This window comes from Suricata suricatta, chromosome 2, assembly GCF_006229205.1.
Source record: "Suricata suricatta isolate VVHF042 chromosome 2, meerkat_22Aug2017_6uvM2_HiC, whole genome shotgun sequence".
NCBI classification, from domain to species: domain Eukaryota; kingdom Metazoa; phylum Chordata; class Mammalia; order Carnivora; family Herpestidae; genus Suricata; species Suricata suricatta.
Window position 1 is genome coordinate 34,779,103 of NC_043701.1, and position 15,445 is coordinate 34,794,547.

Consider the following 15,445-nt stretch of genomic DNA (forward strand, 5'->3'; position numbering starts at 1 on the left):
GGTATAAACTAAAACTTGTATATCTTGAACTTGTTAAAATCACAAGAGAGATTACAGAAGAAAGTATTTATGTGACAGATTCTTTTTAAGGTTGAAGAGAAATGCTGTATTTAATTAGCAAATTCAGAAACTTTCCAACAAAACCCTTTTATTGATCTTTCTTCTATAAATATTTACTTTTAATTTGACCCAGGCAATCAAATAAGAGATCTTCATTTCTCTGTATCCAACTTTTCACATATCTTCAGGCAAGTGCTTAGATCCTTGTCACTCACAAATTAAATATGTCAATATAGATTATATATACCATATGCTATTGTCGTTATAATTTCATAGAATTCAAGATGCTAAGGTCACTTTAACTTCCTTTTTCCTCCCAAATTATTTCAAAATACATATTTTAAACAAAATATATATTTAAAAATTCTTTATATAAACCTCACGTTGCAGTCTAAAGAACAAGAAACAAAAAAACTTCAAAGGACTATCCTCAAAAAAGGCCGTTCTCCTGTGAGCACATACTCTTAATTAACGAATGAGACACGCAAGATTACTAGCATTTTTAGTAAGGTAAGGTTTACTGTTATTTTCCAACCTTAAGATTCTAGAGTGCACTTTGGCAAATCCATTCATTTGTGTTGTTTATTAAATTCTCTAAGGCTACTGATCCATGCACTTAAGCAGAGAAAGACAAAGAAAAAAAATCATCACAATATTATAGTCTCAAAAGTTTTTATTCACATTACTCTCCTACAGAAGACCCATTGTTTAAGACCAAAAATAATATGGCAATTGAGAATTAGGGTTAACATTTAATTGTGGAGACAAAAATGAATATTTAGGCCCAACGGAGCAAGAATATTTATCCCTTGATCTCCTGAACATAAAAAGTATTCGCATCTGTTTCACTGCTTTGCCTTCTTCATGGGCTTAAACCTGCCAAATTATTCCATTTGATTTCAGAGAATTCTCATATGGCAATCTATTTTATTTACTTTATCTTCAATAAAATGGTTCAGTGAGCATTAGCAACTCTGAGACACAAGTTTCAATCAGCCTTCAGGCAAAGGCGTCAGTCTATATTAGGCCTACTGTGCTGTGAGTTGCAGCTAGAAAGTTGGAGAAGGCAGAGCAACAGCAAAAATGTGAGCAAGACCTAATAAAGCCACAGTGAAGAGAAAGAAAGCTCTCCCCAGGCTCTCGCATGCATCACTTATACAATGCCAGGTGCTGGGTTCAACACATGAAGAGCTCCTTAATAAGGCTGACAGCTAAAAGAAGGCTTCAGACTCTAACTTTATTTTACATGACACCTACAGTAATAGTCCTGTGTTCTCCAGCAGACAATAGTAAAACCTGGAATTGCTAACAGTTAAAAATGGAGTCTTTATTCACCCCTCAGATATTATATAGGGGGGAAAACAAAACAAAAAAAAATGTCAAGCTGCACAGCATTCCTTCTATATTTTCATACAATCCCTAATATAATAGTAGTTTCCAAAAGGACCTTTCCTTAAAAATTTGTATGACATTTTAAATATAACTGCTGGATTAGGTTTTAACCACAAAACAATCAGTGAGTTTGAGCAACAACTCATTTTGGAAAATGATATCATTAAAGACTAATTCCAAGAAATGTGGGGCAATACTGATAGATGCCATGAAAATGTCTCCCAAAGCACAAACTTCGTAATAAGTGATGCTGGTTCATATTTGATATGGACTGTAAAAAGCAGATTATTGTAATGGTGTTCTTCTCAGCAAATAAGACCATTAAAAATGTACTTAATGTTCAGTTGAATTGCAAAGCAGGCCAGTTAAAATCCATATTTTGCTATTTTGTATAATGGTATCAGAAATTTTACTAGTGGATCACTCTAATTTAAAATTATAAATGTAAACTCTCTCTTTCTTTGATAGGAATAAGTTTCTACCTTTTTAAAATATAGGCTGTATCTTCGCCCAGGTTCTATGATCACAGTATAATCATAGTATAATCAAGAAGAATGAAACTGCAGTGATGGTTTAATATGAGTTTATAAAAAAAAAGTTGGTCTATTACTTGCAGACACATACTTCTCAACTCACTTTTCTGGAAAATAAATGTATTATTTTTCTAGGGAATTGTACATTTCAAACCATGACACCCCAAACATGTGTACATATATCTAGATGCTGCCATATAACTCTGTCTTTTACAATTCTATAAGAACACTAAAGAATAACAAAAAATACTATGATAGGTTAGTAGAAAAGATTCTTCAAGCTCAGAATTGGTAAAAATAACAGTGTTTTTAACTCTTCCAAACAGCTCTTATACCAAAGAACTAGTACCAGACCAGTACCCAGACCTTCCCAGCCCCTAGAAAGCACGATTCTCCAACACAGATGTGATCAATGGGTAAGAAAAAGATTACAAAGGACCTCTGCATGTTATAAAACCAGTGTTGCGGGTGAAATCTAAACATTTCACGTTTTCTACTCACTTGGTACACTATCTTACAAATATACAGGCTTATCAAATTACATTTACTTTAGAGACCATATATTCAGTACACTATAACCTTGTATTTATTCCCCAGAAAGCCAAGGACAGTGATGAAATCTGTGGATATAATTTTAGAGGTAAAATATATAATGCATAAATTATCTATTGCTGTATAACAAATTACCCTCAAACTTAGCTGCTTAGTATGATGGAAACCTTTATTATCTCACACAGTTTCTGAGCATCGGGAATCCAGGAGTATTTGAGCGGGGTGCTTTAGCCTCATGGTTTCTCAGGAAATTCCTCCCTGTCTTGCCAGAGGGCTTAGTTCTTCATCACATGGACCTCTCCACAGCAGCTGCCTTCCCCAGCAAATCATGAGACACAGAAGGGAAGAGAGAGGGGAAAAAGGAGAGAGATAGGGAAAAGAAGAAGAGAGAGAAGAGGAGAAAAAGAGAAAGAGAGAGAGAGAGAGAGAGAGAGAGAGAAGAAATAGAAAAAGAACACCCCAAACAGATGCCTTAATGTCTTATATAACCTAATCTGAGAAGCAGTAAACCATCATTGTGCTACATTCTAGCACCCACATAGACCAACTTTGGTAAACATGGAAGGAAAAATAACAGTGTGTGAAAACCAGGACACAGGATCACCTCCTGGACCCCAATCATTCCTGTTCTTCTCTGTGCAATCAATTCCAAATGTGTATGGTGCAGTGGATTCTTAAAGGCAATATAAAGGTTGTTTGAGATATTCTTCAGATAACTGAGTCAATGTAAAGTGGATAATTTATGAAGAATGTCTTTTCAAATAAAATTTTCAAAGTGAAAAGGCTATCAAACTGACCACTGTTTTAAATACACACACACACACACACACACACACACACACATATATACAATAATGACAATATTCCTTTTTATTAAATAGTACATAATTGTAAAAATCTAAAATTGGGGCACCTGGGTGGCTCAGTTGGTTTAGCATCCAATTTTAGCTCAGGTCATGATCTCACAGTTCATGAGTTCAAGCACCAAGTCAGGCTCTGTGCGGACAGCTCAGATTCTGTGTGTCTCTCTCCACCCCTCCCCCACTCAGGCTCTGTCTTTCTCTCAAAAATAAATAAACACTAAACAAATCTACAATAATGGGTTATCTGAATTTTAAGATAATAAGTTTAACATGCCTTGGCAGACTTAGGGTGGCCCCCAAGTTCAGACTCTGTAATTCTATCCCCTTGCATCTGAGCAGGACTATGACTTGCTTGTAACCAGTAGAATATGGGAAAGGTTATGGGATGGCATGTCAATGATTATATTAATACATATACATATACTCTCTATTTACACACTTACATGTATGTGTGGCTTTATCTTGCTCTCATACAGTAGAGACTCTCCTACTATCTTTCAAAAAACAAACTACTATAATGTGGACAGTATTGGGAGAGGGTCACATGCATGGGAACCATGGATGGCCTCTTAAGGATCTCAGTCCTACCTACAACCCTAATGAACTAAATTTGGCCAAAACCAGTGAGTTTGGAAAACAACTACAGTCTCCAGAGGAAAATGCAGCCTGGCCAGTACTTTGAATGCAGCCTGGTAAGACCCTGAGCTGAGCTACACCTGGACTCCTCATCTATAGAAACTGATTTAATAAAAGTCTGTGTTTTAAGCTTTTAAACATGTAATATGTTACATAGCAATAGAAAACTAATATACAGGCTGACCAAAACACAGAGAGCACATTTACAGAATTAACTCATTTTACCATTTCCTGGCCCAAAGTAATGCAGCATATTTGCTAAATATCCTGAAACTACAGTCAACTAGTGAAACTAATACAGTAGGAAACAAAGCAACTAAATTTTTTTAATGCTGACTATGTCCTTTGTATTCATTCACAAATGTAGTCCTCAAATCTACTCTGTGAAGTGAGGTACTATTAACTCTATTTTCTTGATTCTTGATTCAGAAATTAAGGCTCTCTCCTGAAGCTAGAGAGTTTAAATGGTTTGTCCAAGGTTTCACATACAGTACGTTTGCCCAGGATCCATAATTCAGATATAAGTGATCTGATTTTCAATTCTGCATTCTCAACAGCTATCCTCTGTAGCCTCTTTCTCTGCAGTTCTGTTCCTGCTACTTTTTGTTAAGGGATGTTGGTGTGCCATGAACATGAATCACTGACCCCGACTCTCCTCAGCCAGATCAGCTTCCTGTAGAATCCATTTTCTTTTCTTTCCTTTTTTAAAAATTTTTTGACCTTTTTAAAATTTATTATTTAGACAGAGAGAAAGAGAGCATGAATGGTGGAGGGGCAGAGAGAGAGGGAGACACAGAATCTGAAGCAGGCTCCAGGCTCTGAGCCATCAGCACGAGCCCGGTGCGAGGCTCGAACTCATGAACTGTGAGATCATGACCTGAGCCAAAGTCAGAGGCTTAACAAACTGAACCACCCAGGCATCCCTCCATTTTCTTTTCAATGACTTGAAAATTTGAGCAAATATTTTATCGTGTATGATCCTTACTTTTCAAAAAGTATTTATGAAACATCAATTTCTCTAAGTTTGAAAATAAAGTTTATTTCTAGTACACTGAAATAACTACCTCTTATATTTTAATTGGATTTAATATTCTTACAACAGAAACTCAGAAAATAATAGTCACTATGATGGAGTAAAACACCCACACGCATACACATTCACCCAACTACCCAGTGGCCCACATACATAGTCTCAGCTGCAAGTTGCATGAAACATTTTCGTTCCCACTCTAGCAGTATAGGCTGGGGCAAGTTATTTAACCTCTCTGAGAGACAGAATGGGGATAATGCTAAAACAAATTGCTTAAAAATGGGAAGACGACTCAACTAAGTATTCACTTTAGGGATCTGGGGACAGGAGGGAGCACAGTAGTGGAAATTGAAGAAAAAAATGCATCTCTTAAAAATAGCTATATGTTAAGTGCTAAATTTTTACAATAAGCCAACAAACAGTTTTCTCTGTCCCTGGTTTTATGGTTTGGAAACTAATGTGCAAAGATCTAAGAAAATTAACCAAAGTTGATTAAAATGGATAGCAAATGGCTGCAGGGCTCCCAAGCCTTATCTAGCTGACTCCCAAACCCTTGCCTCCCTGTCATCCCACTCATCGTGACTCCTCCATCTCCAGGGTCCGTAAATTCCATGTATTCCCAAGGGAAAACACTGTTTCAGGTATTTTTTCATTAAGGTGAACCATTGCCTTTTGTATATGCATTATTTCCACCAATATGTGGTTGGTCTTCATTAAAAATATAAAAACTACTATATGCATATGACTAGGAAAAGTCTAATTAGCAAGTTCCCAAAGCAGTTTTTGAGAACTAACTTTAAACACAATTATGTTTCCCTTCTGGGCAAAAGACTATATTTTTAAAAATCATTTTGTTCATAGTTCCATGATGTTCATTGTCAGGTAACTCCCAGTTATAAATCTTAAATCCCCCCTACCATTATTAAAACAAATGCCCCTTTACTCAAAAATGAGAATTTAAATATTATATCAACATCCCCACTGTCTACTGTAGCTATAAATTACATAACCCAGACAAAAAATATTGGGCCTTAGCAGATATGTTTCTAGTAGCACCTAATTGTTTATTACTAGCTATAAAATCAAAACAAGATATATTACTTTTTTCAAATCATTTAAGTTTTTTGTGTTTTAGTTTCTCCACTTGCTAATACACAAGGATAATAATATCCTTAGGTCATAAGCAATGCAAGAGTAAAATTGAGTTTAATGAAAGAGTAAAATGAAGTAAAAAGTTGTCAAAGTGCTTCAAAATCTTAAATGATAAATAAGTGTGGAATCATTTTGTTTATCTGGCAAAATAATAAAGTTGTTACAAAGCAAGAAGTCCACAAGCAAAAGAGTAGGCAAATTGCCTGAAAACTATTTGACTATACAATTTAAGCACACTTAAAAAATATCTCTTAGGGAAAATACAGAGCCTTTATCTGGAAAAAGTTTTAGGAAGGGATAGAACAATAAAATAGAACATCTAGGATCCTGAGGCTTGTCCTACACACACTTTCAGTGAATCCCTTGGTAAAGAATTCTGGAGGAGGGTGGGAAAGAAAGAAAAAGGAATTCAGGAGAATCCAGACACCATGGTTCCCTTCTACTTGGGGGTGAAATCTAAGATAAATGATATAAACTCCTCACCTAATGTTTCTTTTAATTTTCTTTTTACAATTATATTTTTATACCAAATAGGTGGCTGAATCTTAACTGATTAATATCACAGTTCAGTGGTGATAATGAAAAAATAATGTTGCAGAAGCATTATATATTGAGTAACAGTGGGAAATAAATCTCCAACTTTGGGAAATGCATCCCATGCCATGTCTGTGGCCCTTGCTTTGTACAAACAACGGATTTAAAGTTCTCTAAATTGACACTATAAATATCCTGGAAAACTCCCATTAGACTTAAAAAGTGTAACACTAAAAAGCTGACTTGCTAGATCTCAAAAAATTTATAAGAAAAATCAAAGTTTAAAAAAGAAATCATTACTAGTATGTTATTCTCTTTATTTTTTGGCATTCCTACATCTCCCAAAAACCTCAGTATCAACTCAATCTTAATAAATAATACTGAAAACATCAGTATAAAAGACCACATAATGATAACTGAAAATAATCCAGGTGTTTTTCCTGACTAATCTTTTCCTTTCAATATATCAAAACCAAATTCATGTTCCACATAAATTCATGATAATTTTAAAAAGTGAAACAAAGTTTAATAGGAAGGGAAAGCACAGCAAGGAGTGAAATGGGAAGGGCAAGAGGGTGAACATTCCTATAGTCTGACTTGACAAGTTTCTGTGGTTCACTGATAACTTTACTTAACATTTGGACAAAAATACCTAACAAAAAAAAAAAAATAAAATAAAATAAACACTAAAAAAGCAGACATAGGCATAATGAACCAAAGAGAATCATTACCAAAAGGCCACTTACTTATTTCTTCCAGATCTTCTACAAGACTTTTCAGTTAACCTTGATACGGAGTCCTAGGTAAACTCAATCCCAGCATCACATTACAATAGCCCTGTTAACAGAGACAAATAACGGTCACTGCTTCAAAAATTGTTAAAGTTATGTCACAATCAGTTCAATGACTTCATAGAACATAAAACATACTCAACCTCAAATAAGGTTAATTGTTAATGCATTAATTGCTCTGGAACTCTAAATATGCATAGACATGCTTTTCTACATTTTAATTTAGAGAAGTTTAAAATCTATTGTGTGGTATAAAGCAAGGACCATGAAGACAGCATCAGATCCATTTCCAAGAAATGCAGATGTTATTTCCCACTTTTACATTGATTTGGCATTGGTGATTAAATTTTATAATTTATAGAACACAGTTATTTTATGTCTCAAGATTCCCAACTGAAAACATGACTGATTTCAACTGCCTCTTAACCACATACTTAATAAGCTTTGTAGGCCTTTCCATAATTAACAAATTGGTAGTAAGCATTTTCTCATAATTGCAAGGTAAGGGCTATTACCTTAATACTTATTTGAATATGTATATCCTAGACCCATTTCCTATTTAACCACTCTCTTTTCTAGCCTCTTCCTTCTTTAATCTGAAAGATTTAACTCAAATCTTTCAATAAGTGTTCTTAAGGCACAACAAAATTACAGAAGTTAGTTATGAATAGGTAAAAAATGGGTTTTTATTCACATACCTACTCTAATTGGTAGTGACCACATGGAAAACTGTAAGGAGATTAAATCTGAGTCTAGCAGAGAGTCCTGTGTTCAATTAGCAATGCCTTTCACAGGCGCTGAAAGGGATGGATGGCATAATATGCCATCTTTGTTGAGCATTTAGACATTTCACTAATTTTACTTAAATTGTCCCAAACACTTTTGGCTACAAGTCTTTTTTTTTTTTTCCAATGGAATCTTAGTGAGGGGTCAACTTATTATTCAGGTAACAATGAAGCATTCTGGTTGAACCAGACTTCAGTATTCACTACCACCCCACCACTGTTCTTTCCATAGGTACCTCTGGAGTATTCCACAAAAATCGTAGGTATCCTTCAGAGCACAGTTTGAAACCGTTATTTTTAGTTATCAAGGTAACTCAAAGTCACAAAAATTAAGGAAATCCAAATGCCCGTTCTTTACATTCTAGCAAACTTTCTCTATTGCTTCTGTAGTTCATTTTTCTTAATGATAAAATTTTGCACTTAGCAGGCTCCACTCTTGACTTTCTTTGTATTAATTTTCTTCCATAATTCTTTTTTGCCTGCTATAGGCCACTAAAAGAAGTATATTTCTTATTAATATGTAGCAATCTAAATTATTTCCTAATTCCATATTGACTTATTGTCTCCTTGTGTTCATGGATATTAATTTTTCCTAAATCAATCTATAAATTCCAGATTTTTAAAGAAAATCAACAAACCCATTTTAAAAGCATATACCATAGATGCCTATTAATGTCAAAATTAACATCAAAAATAAAGGATAATGGGGGGTCCTCAGGTTGCCACTAGATGGCCCACCAATTTGGCTAACGTTTGTAATGTAGAAAGAATCATAAAGGCGTATTGCACTTATATGCCCAAGGATCCTGAAGAAATTGGCTGTCATTCTTACTTTTGTAAACCAGGCAGCACCAGATACTAGAAACCCTAAAAGAGACCCTTACCAAATTAACCATGGAGACGGGCGGAAATTGGCTAAACTCTCCTTCCCTTTGCCCTTTATAGGGTAAAAAATTCCCCTTACACCAAAGAGGATGGTGCTAGGCTTTAGGGGAACAATGTTACTTCTATGCCAATAGCTCAGGAATTGTACAGGATAGTCTAGCTGTGGTTCACGGCCACCACAAGAGAGGAGAAGAACAAGGAGCCAAGCCAAAATTGATATACTTTTAACATTTGGCTCTTGTATCATAAATAAAACCATAGCATTTGTCAAAGAGCAGGTAAATGCTATTCTGTTAATGGTCTTAAGAGCATATAGCCTTAAACCAGAAGAATGGTAACAGCTGACCCAGGATTGGGTCAGTTACAAGACAAAGGAGGGAATGTAAGGACGTAGGTTTGAGACAATAGAAGGGCACACATTGCCCAAGGCAAGAGGGACCACCCTTGTAATACCCTTAACATTCCTAAGGGCAGGCCTAGAAATAGAAGCTATAGGTAATCACTTATTGCCTAAGGCTAGTCACACCCTATGAGAGGGTCCTGGGTCTACTCTAATTGGTCAACACTTTAAATACTGTAATTGGATAAACCTGTTGTCAATAATATTGTATAATAAGGATTGGACCCCTGTACCTGTGTCACAATTTCCTGTAACTCCCCCTGCCCAAACTCATAAAAGCCCTACCCCGCCTTTGTTCGGGGCTCTCAGCATGATCCACCACACCGGTAAAGTCTGTGAGCCCGAGTTTAGGCCCTGGCGAGCCTAAACCCATAATAAAGCCCTTTGCTTTTGCATGCGTGAAAAAAAAATAAATAAATAAATAATAAAGGAGAGAATGAATCTACTCTACCCAATAGTAGGCTTAGCACCAAAGCCAAGTGCAGACACCAGAAAATAGAGTTTGGAAATAAACCCACGTATCAGTGGGAGCTTTATATATATAATAAGGGTACTATTACAAAGTAAAAGAAAAGGTTGCTGTTGTCTCATTGTATAGAGAAAGAAAAACAGTCTCAGAATACGGAAAAAATAAACTTTTCTCCTTATTTTATACCATATACAAATTTGGATTCCAATGAGATTAAAGAGCTTTAAATGTGAAAGTTATCCTTTCAAAGCTAATAGAAAAATGTAGGTGATTCATTTTGACACCTAGAATTAAAACACAATTCTGAAGAAAAGACCTCAAATAATAAGGCATAAAAGCTGGCCAAACCAAATGAGAATTTTTTCAATGAAGAATACCATAGATAAATTTTATAAGTAAACTGAGAAAAGACCTAAAACCAACAAAGAATTGATATTAAAAAATATACTCAGAGAAAACCAATAAAAAAAGAGCAAAAACCCTCAACAGGCAGTTTCTCCGAGGGGGAAGCCAGAACAACTGTCAAGTATAGTTTAAAATGCTCAAAATCACTAGCTATTAGGAAGATACAAAATAAAAAACCAATGAAATACAATTTCCTGTGATCAGAATAGCATACATTTGAATGCTGGATTCTATACTGCATTGGCAAGAATACAGAAAGATGAACATTCTCTTGTTTACTGGTAATGAAAGCATAAACATTTAAGTTATTCTTTTTTAAAAAAAAATATATTTTATTTTCAAGTTGGTTTCCATATAACACCCAGTGCTCATCCCAACAAGTGCCCTCCTCCATGCCTATCACCCATTTTCCCCTCTCCCCCACCCCCATCAACCCTCAGTTTGTTCTCAGTATTTAAGAGTCTCTTGTGGTTTGCCTCCCTCCCTCTCCTTAACTTTTTTCCCCTTCCCCTCCCCCATGGTCCCCTGTTAAGTTTCTCCTGTTCCACATATGAATGAAAACATATGGTATCTGTCTTTCTCTGCCTGACTTATTTCACTTAGCATAACACCCTTTAGTTCCATCCACCATCCACGTTGCTATGAATGGCCAGATTTCATTCTTTCTCATTGCCACGTAGTACTCCATTGTATATATATATATATATACCACATCTTCTTGATCCATCTGTCAGTTGATGGACATTTAGTCTATTTCCATGATTTGGCTATTGTTGAAAGTGCTGCTATGAACATTGGGGTACATGTGCCCCTATGCATCAGCACTCCTATATCCCTTGGGTAAATTCCTAGCAGTGTTATTGCTGGGTCGTAGGAGAGTTTTGTTGCTAAATTTTTTAGGAACCTCCACACTGTTTCCCAGAGTGGGAGACCTAAAATGCTTACCTGTCCTTTATGGACCCAAAACACCCTATGCAGACATCAACTGTAGTGTGTGTTAGCTTAGATTTTATTCACTTAAAAAAATGTTTTAATGTTTATTTTTGAGAGAGAGAGACAGAGGCAGAGCACAAGTAGGGGAGGAGCAGAGATAGAGAGAGACACAGAATCCAAAAAAGGCTCCAGGCTCTGAGCTGTCAGCACAGAGCCCTATGCAGGGCTTGAAACTATGAACCGTGAGATCATGACCTGAGTCAAAGTCGGATGCTTAACCAACTAAACCACCCAAGTGTCCCGATTTTATTCAGTTTTTTATTTGCATGCTTTTCTCACACACTAGTTTCTTCATTTTCATTATTCAAAATTAATTTTAAAAATTAATAAATCCAGAAATCGCAACAAGCATATCATTTACAGTTATGGATATATAAAAATTATAGATATAAATACCAGAAACTCATAACCTCTATATAGCTGGACTGAGTGGTAGGAAAATACAAGGCAGAAGAATGTTATTTTTGTGCCACTTGATTTTTTTAACTGTGTGCATGTATGTCTTTGATAAAAGTCAAAATTAGGGGCGCCTGAGTGGCTCAGTCGGTTAAGCATCCGACTTCGGCTCAGGTCATGATCTCACGGTTTGTGGGTTCGAGCCCTGCGTCAGGCTCTGTGCTAACAGCTAGCTCAGAGCCTGGAGCCTGTCTTCAGATACTGTGTCTCCCTCTCTCTCTGACCCTCCCCTGCTCATGCTGTCTCTCTCTGTCTCTCAAAACTAAGTCAACATCATTTAAAAAAAAATTTTTTTAAAGTCAAAATTAAATACAAAAGAAAAAAGCTATTTTTTAAAAATAAAGAAGTTGTCACCAAAATACATAGTTGCATTTTATTCAATTTTATTTAAATAAGCATTATTATTATTTAAAACTATATTATTTTTAAAAGCACATATTATTTAATAACATAAGCTTAAGGGCATTATAAAAGTAAAATATGTCATAGATTACTGATCACTGTTGTTATAATGATCCCTTAAAAAGACAAACAAACAAAAAACTTAAGAGAGTAAAGGAAAAAGGCAAAACCAGAAAGCTAAAGAGGCCAGGTAGAATTCTTTTACATGCACACATTCATATACGTTGACTGATTGCTTATTAAGTGCCAGGCACTGTCCAGGCTCAGAAATAAAGCCACAACCCTGTTTTTGTGAAGGGTTCAGTACAAATAAAAAATACATAATGAATAGTTATTACAGTGTACCAACCAGCATGGTAAATTTGTACATGGGCAGCACCTAATCTGAGTCAAAGAAGGCTTCCTGGATGAAAGGATCTCTCTGAGGTTCACATTTACAAACACTCCTTTTCTGATTTCTTCTATCCTTTTAAGGTGTGTTATGAGTTTATTTAAGGTTTATTGTGGTAGGAGAGAAGAGCATCACTCCAACACTCTCAGAGGGTTTGACCTGGTTTCTTTAAGAACTATATTTGACGAAGAGAACAATTACTAGGTGGTTTAGTTTTGTTGTATTTGTTTTTTCTAAGAATTCCTTGATACTCAAGAAAGATATTTAGTGTTGTAATGTGTTACTTGGAATTCTTTGTTAATAGTTTCTACCCTCCTGTCTTTTAATTAACAAAAATAAATATATGTCCTAAAAGAAATACTATCATTTAATTGTTTTTTAAACAAAGAAGAAAAAAATTCATGGTACAAAGCTTATGTATAAAACAAATATTTTTCTGAGCTCTACTGCAAAATAGCACAATATAAAAGCCATAGTCTAATGAATTTCACAATTTGGAAGTATACTCTAAAAATATGAAGCAAATAAAATACGCTGGTTATGTAGGTCATAATGTCTAACCGACATTCAAAAGTAAAAATTACACTAACATTTTCAATACTGTTTTCATAATACATAGCATAGGTCTTCTTGGAGAACGATGAAAATTAAGAGTTATTTTCTTATCTAGAAACAAGCTAGGTAACTATAGCCAGAGGTCAGTCAATAACTGTCCATTGGTTACAAAGGCTGGTAGTATAACCCACATCTCAGTGAACAGAAATTAATTAAACAATAAAAGCCCAGCAAAATAACAAATGTGTAATTTCAATTCCAGTTGTTGGGTGATGGGGGTGTGTGCCAGCAGGACAAGAGAAACAACCATCAGCTCCTGAGGAGCCGGGAAGTTATTCCTTATAAGGCGCACAGTCCATATTCGAGACAAACAGTTATTCTTCCCCTGACAAAATTTACCAGGTGGTCGGAAGGTATTTTGGGGCAGGCTTTTTTTTTTATTTATTTATTTTTTTGGCATCAAACATTTATATGAGAAGAACATCATATCATCATCATTTGTACAGATGTTACAAATATCAAGAAAGGAAATAGCTTAAATTTTTAGAAAAGCTGGCTCTGTGAAGGTTAAATGCTGTGAAACTGCATACAGAGATTCATAGCATTCACTATAATTAGCATCCCAGTTCTGGTTCAAACAGTGTGAACTCTGCAAGGGCAGGATGCTGGTCTGTTCAGTTCCTGTTCGAGACCAATAAACTTAACCTGGCACATAGTAGGCAGTCAACAAATATTTGTTAAATGAATGTATTAACATATTGACTAATCAAAAAATAAATCATTAATTTATTGACTAACCAATGGAACTAGATAGGCATAGGAACTTAAAAATGAAATTTTAGATAGAATAGACAATGGATCTGAACCAGGACAGAGATATTTGCCCTTATAATCCTGGTGCAAAATTTAATTTAGGGATTTTTCAAAAGAGGTAAGACATAGAAACGAAGGAGTATTCTGTTCCATTGCCTTGATTTAGTATGGCACAATATTTATTTTATTTTGGGAGTTAAAATAACATGAATGGAGAACATGCATTTCAGAATTTATGTGAGTATAGAATATTGTTTTAAAAGTTTGAAAAATAGTAATTTAACCTACATCTTAATAAAGTATGATTTGTAGTTTTAATAGCTAACACTGAAGGCATACTGCAGTGATGACTGTCCATGATGCAAAGCTTTGAAACTGATAAAACATATGCACATAAATACTAATTATAGCTTACCTACATGAGATTTACTCTATGAGTTTAGTTCTCAAATCATTCTTCTGTGATCTGTGTAAAATACAGGGTCATCTTTATAAAATACAAGGTAAGAGGAGATCCTTCAGAATTGCTAAAAAGAAATACTTCAATTACCAATAAAAACTTATACTCAGAGGGGTGCCTGGGTGGCTCCATGGGTTAAGCATCCAACTCCAGTTCATGTCATGATCCTACAATTTGTGAGTTCAAGCCCTGAAGCTCAGAGCCTGGAGCCTACATTAGATTCTGTGTCTCCCTCTCTCTGCCCCTCCCCTACTCACATTCTGTCTCTCTCTCTCTCTCTCTCTCTCAAAAATAAATAAACATTTAAAAATTAAAAAAAAATCTTATACTCAGTATCATTTAGCCACACTAGGTGAATCATGTAAGCATCACCTCTAAGGAAGAAGGCCTATGAAGGATTTATTCTTGTTAGGCTAACCCACCCCACAGTTTATAGCATCCAGATCAAAGAAGGTGGAGCACATGACTCTTTAAGCTCTACCACATCCCTATAAAACCATTAAGGAGATACATTCATAGAAATTGAACTGAGATAAAAGCTGACCTTGAAGGGCACCTGAGTGGCTCAGTTGAGCATCCAACCTCGGCTCAGGTAATGATCTCCCACATTGGGCTCTGTGCTGATAGCTCAGAGCTTGAAGCCTGCTTTGAATTCTGTGTCTCCCTCTCTCTCTGCACCTGCACTGCTTGCACTCTGTCTCTCTCTCCCTCTCTCTCAAAAATAAATATTTTTCAAAAATTTTTTTCAAAAAAGTTGACCTTCAAAATAATTGAAGGGATGGGACAATTTTGTTAGTTACCTTTTACTTTATAAATTTGTTTCTGGCTTTGAACTAAAAATATCTATATTGTATAGGTAGGTTCAGTCAAAAATGTAAAAGTCAAAAT

At 35.4% G+C, this 15,445-nt stretch overlaps 1 protein-coding gene across 1 annotated transcript in view; it reads right to left on the reverse strand.

The window, feature by feature from the left end:
• Positions 1-7,553, reverse strand: part of FOXP2 (forkhead box P2) — a 396,567-nt gene extending 389,014 nt beyond the window's left edge. The window contains exon 1 of the mRNA XM_029924675.1: positions 7,499-7,553. The gene's annotated coding sequence lies outside the window, so the exon portion shown is untranslated. The remainder of the gene's footprint in view (positions 1-7,498) is intronic.
• Between the last annotated feature and the right edge of the window lie 7,892 nt (positions 7,554-15,445).